This window comes from Pteropus vampyrus, unplaced genomic scaffold (genome assembly GCF_000151845.1).
Source record: "Pteropus vampyrus isolate Shadow unplaced genomic scaffold, Pvam_2.0 Scaffold45, whole genome shotgun sequence".
NCBI classification, from domain to species: Eukaryota; Metazoa; Chordata; class Mammalia; order Chiroptera; family Pteropodidae; genus Pteropus; species Pteropus vampyrus.
In genome coordinates this window covers 6,132,446-6,140,694 of record NW_011888826.1, presented here as the reverse complement: position 1 = coordinate 6,140,694, position 8,249 = coordinate 6,132,446, and the positions used below count along the sequence as shown (strand labels likewise).

Sequence of the window (8,249 nt, the reverse complement as noted above, 5' to 3'; positions counted from 1 at the left end):
TTGGTTGACCTCACAGATTACAAGGCTCTTGTCAGTTTACAATCCCTTATTTTTTTTATTTTTTACACCTACAGCACCTGGTCTTCCTAGGTGGTCCTCACATCCAAGTACCAACCAGGCCCGACCCTGCTTAGCTTCCGAGATCAGATGGGATCGAGCTTGTTCAGAGTAGCAGGGCTGTTGACAGCATAACAATTATTTTGAGCTGGAGACAAATAAGAATCAGCAGAAGCAGAAAAGTCTCCCAGAGCTTCTTTTATCTGACTAAAAGCAGAAACTTCTGAGAAATTAGAACTGTTATGTATGACCTTCTTATTGTCTTTTAGCTTGTTTTAAAATAGTGGTTCACAATTTTTATTTTTAGCCTATCTTTCCAGAATGCCTGTACATATACATTTCTAGTTCTTCTTTTCTTTTATGTTAACTTTCTGTGGAATTTGACTTTAGACATTTCTGTTGTTTATTAATGTTTTTAATAGACTTTATTTCTTACAGTAATTTTGTGTTCACATTAAAATTGAGCAGAAGAGGTTTCCATTATACTCTCTACCCGCCCCCCCCCACACTTAGCCTCTCTCATTATTAACATCCTTCCCTAGAGTGGTACAGTTGTTACAAGTGATGTACCTATATTCACGCATAATTATTACCCCAAGCCATAGTTTACATTAGCGTTTACCCTTGAAGTTGTACGTTCTGTAAGTTTTGACAAATGTATTATGACACGTATCTGCCATTATTGTATCTTACAGAGTAGTTTCCCTACCTTAAAAATCCTCTGGGCTCTGACTTTTCACTCCTTCCTCCTCCAACCCATGACAACCACGAATCCTTTTACTATCTCAAAAATTTTACTTTTTGAGAATGGAAAATACATGTAGTCATAATATATAGTTGGAATCATACAGTATTTTCAGACTGGCTTCTTTCACTTAGAGATACACATTTAAGTTTCCTCCATGTCTTTTCATGGCTCAATAGCTTATTTATTTTTAGTGCTAAATAATATTCCATTATTTAGAGGTACCAGTGTTTATTTATCCATTTGCCCAGTGAAAGGCTTCTTGTTTTCAAAGTTTTGGCAATTATAAATAAAGCTACATAAACATCCATGTTCAGATTTTGTGTGGGTAAACTCCTTTGGGTAAATACCAAGGAACACAGTTGTATGGTAAGAACATGTTTAGTTTTGTAAGAAACTGCAACACTATTTTCCAAAGTATTGTACCTCATGCGTTCCCACCAGCAATGAATGAGAGCTCTTGTTGCTCCACATTTTCACCAGAATTTGGTGGTGTTGGTATTCTGGATTTTGGCCATTCTAATAGATGTGTAGTGGTGTCTCAGTGTTGTTTCAGTTTGCATTCCCCTTATCACATATGATGTTGAGCATCTTTTTATATGCTTATTCACTATTAGTATATTTTTTTGTTGTTGATGTGCTGTTAAAGTCTTTGGCTCCTTTTGAAATTAGGTTGTTTGTTTTCTTATTGTTGAGTTTTAAGAGTTCTTTGTATATTTTTGATAATAGTCCTTTATCAGATATATTTTGCAAATATTTGTCTTAGTCTGTGGATTGTTCTCTTATCCTCTTGACGAAGTCTTTTGCAGAGCAGAATTTTTTTATTTTAATAAAATCTGGCTTATCAATTATCTTTTTCATTAATAGCACTTTTGGTATTATATCTAAAAAATCATTGTCAAACACAAAGTCATCTTGATTTGCTAGTTTATCTTCTAGCAGTTTCATAGTTTTGCATTTTACATATAGGTATGTGAACCACTTCGAGTTAATTTTTGTGAAGGATATTAGGTCTGTGTCTAGATTTTTTTTCATGTGTAAATTCAGTTGCTTTCGCACCATTTGTTGAAAAGGCTATTTTTGCTCTATTGTATTGCCTTTGGATCTTCGTTAAAGATTAATTTACTGAATTTAAGTAGGTCTTTTTCTAGGCTCTCGATTCTGTTCCATTGATGTATTTGTTTATTCTTTCACCAATACTACACTGCCTTGACTACTGCAGCTTTAGTAAGTCTGGAAGTTGGGTAGTGACTTTGTTCCTCCAACTTTGTTCTTCTCCTTCAATGTCATGTTGGCTATTCTGGGTTTTTATCTTTCTGTGTAAACTTTAGAATTAGTTTGTCATTATCCACAAAATAACTTTCTGGGATTTTGATTGGGATGGAATAAATCTATAGATCAAGTTGGAAAGAACTGACATCTTGACAATATTGAGTCTTCTTATTCTCAAACATGGAATATATCTCCATTTATTTAGTTCTTTGATTTCTTTCCTCAGAGTTTTTTAGTTTTCCTCATGTAGATCTTGTACATATTTCATTAGATAAGTTTTTTTTTAATGTAAGTGGGTCTCGTAAGTGGTATTATGTTTTTTTTTAATTTCAAATTTCACTTGTTCATTGCTGATATTTAGAAAAGCAATTGACTTTTGTATTTTAATCTTATATCTTGCAACCTTCCTATTACCTGTTATTTCCAGGAGTTTTTGTTGTTGTTGTTGTCTTGAATATTCTACATAGATGATTAAGTCACCTGCAAACAAAGATGGTTTTATTTTTTCTTTCCCAATCTTCATATCTTTTATTTTTTTTCTTGTCTTATTGTATTAGCTAGTATTTCCTTTATGATGTTGAAAAGCAGTGATGAAAGGGTACATCCTTACCTTTTTCCTGATCTCAGTGGGAAAGTTTTGAGTTTCTCAGCATTAAGTCAATGTTAGCTATAGGATTTTTTTGTAGATATCCCTTGTGAAGTTGAAGTTCTCCTCTCTTTTAAGTTTACTGGAGTATAATCATGAGTATTTTGTCACGTCTTTTTTGGCATCCGTTGATGTGATTATATGATTTTTTTTCTTTTTCTTTTTGATGTGATGGATTACAGTAATTGATTTTCAAATGTTGAACCAGTCTTGCATACCTGGAATAAACCCTGCTTGACCTTGGTGTATACTTTTTTGTATACATTGTTGGATTCATTTTGCTAATATTTTGTTAAAGATTTTTGCATTTGTGTTCATGAAAGTTTTCTTTTCTTGAATATTCTTTGTCTAGTTTTGGTATAAGGTAATGATGGTCTCATGGATGACTTAGAAAATATTTCCACGCCTTCTATCTTCTAAAAGAGAATAGTAAAATTGGTACAGTTTTCTCTTATATATTTGGTAGAATTCACCAGTGAACATATATGAGTCTGGTGAATTTTTGTTTTGGAAGGTTAGTAATTATTGATTCAATTTCTTTAATAAAGGCATACCTAGGATACACTGTGAGATTAGTTCTGGACCACCGCAATAAAGCAAATATTGCAGTAAAGCAAGTTACACATTTTTGGGTTTCCCAGTGCATATAAAAGTTATGTTTACACTATACTGTAGTCTATTAAGTGTGCAACAGCATTATGTCTAAAATACATGTACATGCCTTAATTAAAAATACTTTCTTAAAAAATACTAATCATCATGTGAGCCTTCAGTGAGTCATAATTGTTTTTGCTGGTGGAGGATCTTGCCCTAGCAACATCAAAGATCACTAACCACAGATCATCACAAGAAATATAATTATAATGAAAAAATTTGAAATATTGTGAGAATTACCAAAATGTGACACAGAGACACAAAGTGAGCAAATACTGTTGAAAAAATTGTGCCGATAGATTTGCTCCATACAGGGTTTGCCACAACCTTCAATCTGTAAAAAACACAATGTCTGTGAAATGCAATACAGCAAATAGCAATAAACAAGGTATACCTGTAGATATAAGTTTATTCAGATCATCTGTTTCTTTGTGTGTAAGTTTGCCAGATTGTGTCTTTCACAGAACTTGTCCATTTTTACTAGGTTATCAGATTGGTGGGTATATAGGTATTCATAGTATTTTTTATTATCCTTTTGATTTCTATATCTGTACCAATGTTCTCTTTTTTCATTTCTAATGTTAGTAATTTGTGTCCTCTCTCTTGTTTCCTTAGGTAGTTTGGCTGGAGGCTTATCAATTTTATTGATCTTTTCAAAAACCAGCTTGTTGATTTTCTTTGTTGATTTTCTGTTCAAAATCATTGATTTTTGTTCTCATTTTTATTTTATTTTATTTTATTTTATTTTACTCTACTTTGGATTTAATCTGCTCTTATTTTTCTAATTTCCTAAAATGGAAGCTCAGATGATTAATTTTAAGTCTTTCTTCTTTTCTAATATATACATTCAATGCTCTAAATTTTCCTTTAAACACTACTTTCACTGTTTCACAAATTTTGATGTTATGTTTCATTTTCATTTAGTTCAAAATAGTGTTAAATTTCTCTTAAGATTTCTTCTTTGACTTGTGTTTTTTGGAAGTGTGTTGCATATTATCCAAGTATTTTAGGATTTTTCCATCTACATGTCTGTTATTGATTTTTAGTTTTATTCCATTGTGGTCTCAGAGCAGACATTGTATGATTTCTATTTTTTCCAAATTGTTAGGGTATGTTATATAGCTCAGGCTCACTGATATTTAAATTTAGTTTCTATAACCTTTTCAGAAGAGATTTGGTTCAGTTAACTTTCAAAAGTTATAAATGTTTTGTTTTATAATCCATTTAGTTTTGTAGAAATTTATGAAAATAATGCAGAGAATTCCCATTTACTCTCCACTAGTTTCTCCCATTATTAGGATTTTACATTAGTATGGTACATTTATCATAATTAGTGAAATGATATTGATACATTATAATGAACTGAAGCCCATGATTTATTCAGATCTCTCTCTCTCTCTCTCTTTTTTTTTTTAACCTAATGTTATTTTACTGTTCTAGGATCCCATCCAGGATACCAGATTACATTTCGTTATCACATCACATTAGGCTCCTTTTGGCCCTGACAGTTTCTCAGACTTCCTTTGTTTTCGATCGCCTTGACAGTTTTGAGGTATTCGAGTCTGGTATTTTGTAAAATGTCTATCAGTTGGAATTTGTCTTCTGTTTTTCTCATGTTTCAACTCTTTGATGAGTTTTGAGAGGAAGATATTAGAGGCAAAGTGCATTCTCATCACATACCAAGGTACTTTTTTTCTTGATAACTTATCATTGATGATGCTGACCTTGATCACCTGGCTGAGAGTGTTTATCCAGTTACTCCACTGTAAATATAATTTTTTTCTGCCCTTTCCATAACCACACTTTTTAGAAGAAAGTTACTAAACTGAGCCCTCAGTTATGATCCATTTCCTTGAGGATGAAGTACATACTCAAAATATTTGGAATTCTTCCCCATGAGAGATTTATCTGTTTTCCAATTAGCTTTTTTGACTTTGCAAAGTTCTCTGATTTATCTTTTAGTGTAATGTTAGAAAAACATAGCTGCTTGCATTATTAGTTTTCCTAGCTCTATTTCCTTTCCTCACTTTTATCTGAACTTTTTATTTTATCTGTTTTTTTCTATCCTGTTTAATTTTGACTCCACTCCCAGTTATTTCTCCTTTCTTTGTGTCTTTGACCTATAAAGAAACAGTGCTCGTGTGTTCCCAAGTTCATGTAGGCTTCGCTGTTCTGGCTTCCTCAGATCTCATTGCACACTCCTTACACTTATCCAATGGGCAAATCTCCTTCCAATTTTAGCTGTTCTATAAAGCAGGGGACCCTAACCCCCAGGGCGCAGACCAGTACCGGTCCGTGGCCTGTTAGGAACCAGGCCATACAGCAGGAGGTGAGCAGCATGTGAGTAAGCAAAGCATCATCTGTATTTGCAGCTGCTCTCCAGTGGTAGCATAACTGCCTCAGCTCCACGTCAGATCATCAGGCGTTAGATTCTGAGAGGAGCACCAGTCCCTGGGGCCAAAAAGCTTGGGGACTGCTGCTCTAATGGGTCCGCTGCATGTTCCAGTGAATGCTTTTTGTCACTTTGGAGTTCTCTTGTTCTCAGATCTATCAGATATTCCATTGTTTCTTTCTGCTTTCTTCTACACAGAAGCTATATCAAGTGGGTCTGGTGACTGTTGATGGTTTGTTTCCACTCTTTTGTAGTTTTTGTTATTGGGATTCCTGGTTATTTAGTTTAGTTTAAAATATTGTCCAAGAATTTTTAATTTGCTATCTATTAACTTTATTTTGGGGTGTGTGTGTGTGTGTGTGTTTGTGTGTGTGTGTGTGTGTAAGTGTGTGGTGTCTCTATCAATTCACAAAATCCAAAAACTACTATCCTACCACTTTTACTATCTTTCTAAAAGCCTACCCACTTCCCTACCACCTGCAGAAGTTGCCTTGTGCCTCTTTTTTTTTAAATTGGTCATTGATATCATCTTAAAGTAGGAAAAGACAAATATCTGATAGGATCACATCTGTAAAGTCAACAAAAGATGCATGTATCCTTTTTTAATTACTTTGCTGAAGTTGCCTTTACTCTCAATTTGGGTGTGACTTACCTATGCATGCACAGTTACCCATACCAATAAATACAAAATGTGTTTATTTGAGAGTGTATAACCAATATACTCTCAAATAAACACATTTTCACATAAATTGATACATACACATACCAGTCAGACACACATGCCCATGTACACAAACTACTTATATATACAAATGAACACATGCATATAAATGGTATGAAATGTTTCAGAAGTTAATTCATAGGAACATAAATCAAGTATGTATTTTTCAGTGCAATCATCTTTTACTGCCTACAAAAGTCCATATGAAAGAATGATTTCAACATATACTTGTAGAAAAATGCAAGTATGAAAACTTACATTTTTAAAAAGCTGATGATGTCACAAACTGGCTTCCAATATGAGTTAATCATAAACAAATAGAAAGTTTAAAAACAGGATATCTCTCTAAAGTATAGCCCAATCCTTCATCTAATCTCTTAGATTATTTAGAAGATCAAGTCTTTCAACTATTCTCTTTTAACTAAATAAAATTAATAAAAAATAAAATACTATTTCCTAGGATTCTGAATTGAATTTTCATGAGATATATAGAAAAATTTAATCAATGATTATGGTTGGGGATTTAAATTCACTATTGTTCCTTAATTTGCATGGTAAACAAATATCTTTGTGAATTCTCCCTGCAAAGATAATCACATACTATATTTAAAGAGACTTGCATTTTTAGCTTAATTTAACTTAAAGAGAAACATTTATGTTCTCATTAAATCTGTTCTACAGTTTTATTTCATTGATTTAAGGTTCTTTTAAAAATGCACTAAACTGCCCACACTAGTAATTATTCTAATTTTAAAAAATGCAGTCACAAGTTAATCATTAAGAAGAGAAGCAAAGCTTTAGTCCATTAGTAGTTGTTTATAATAGCACATCTCAATTGATTAAAACTACAGATTCTTTGTGGGTCTTGTTTAATAAATTGAGCTAGTCAAGTAAACATAACATTTGGTAATAGTCTTCATAGCAACTGTCAAAATGACTTATTGTTTTTATAGTCCTGCATTCCTTCAGAATTAATAATACCTTTGTGCCCTTTATAACACTTATTATTGATGCCATAAAGTTCTCTATATTTAATGAGTAGATGTTTCATTCTAGTACATAGCTCTGTTGACAGATAGAAAAATTTTCTAATCTGTTTCTCTTTTCCTGTTGATTGAAGGATTGTAAATATGCAATTAGCAGTTGAAGTAGACGTAAAAGAAGAAAATATCAGCTGTCAAGTATTTCTGTTGAAAGAGACAGGATGCTTTAAGCTAAGAACAGCATGACAAAAGATAAAAGCATCCTTGCCAATGCGGGTGAAAGTTGCAAAATGGTTAAACGTTTGATTTTTTTCCCCACAAAATAATTGTAATCATTTTCTTCTATGAAACAAATTAATGAAAAGACACATTCTTTTCCGACAACTCTGAGGTCAAGCTCTCATACTTCTCCACCAATAGTCAACTTATTATTTCTATACTTAATTGCTTTTTAGTATTTTTCAATATGAGGGGGTCACTAGCTTCTAAGAATGGAAGAAAATAGAAACTACAACTATAGGAGTTTGTAATTTATAGAAGTGATGGTCAAAATGAGAGTATAATCCTAGTCATTTTTGGTCAACATGATCTAGAGCATTTATTATTCCTTCCAGTTTATCAATTTAATATTGCTGGCAGAAGGGCTTTCATATTTTGATATCTCAAATTGCACTCTTCAATTTTCTGTGACTTCTTTTTTGGTGTCATGATTTTGGATAGATATCTATCTTTTATTTCAGAAGACCTACATTTTTTCAACAGATTGCCAGATACAAAAC

At 32.6% G+C, this 8,249-nt stretch overlaps 1 pseudogene; it reads right to left on the bottom strand.

The window, feature by feature from the left end:
• Window positions 1–65: 65 nt before the first annotated feature.
• On the bottom strand, window positions 66–185 carry LOC111739002 (annotated as a pseudogene).
• Between the last annotated feature and the right edge of the window lie 8,064 nt (window positions 186–8,249).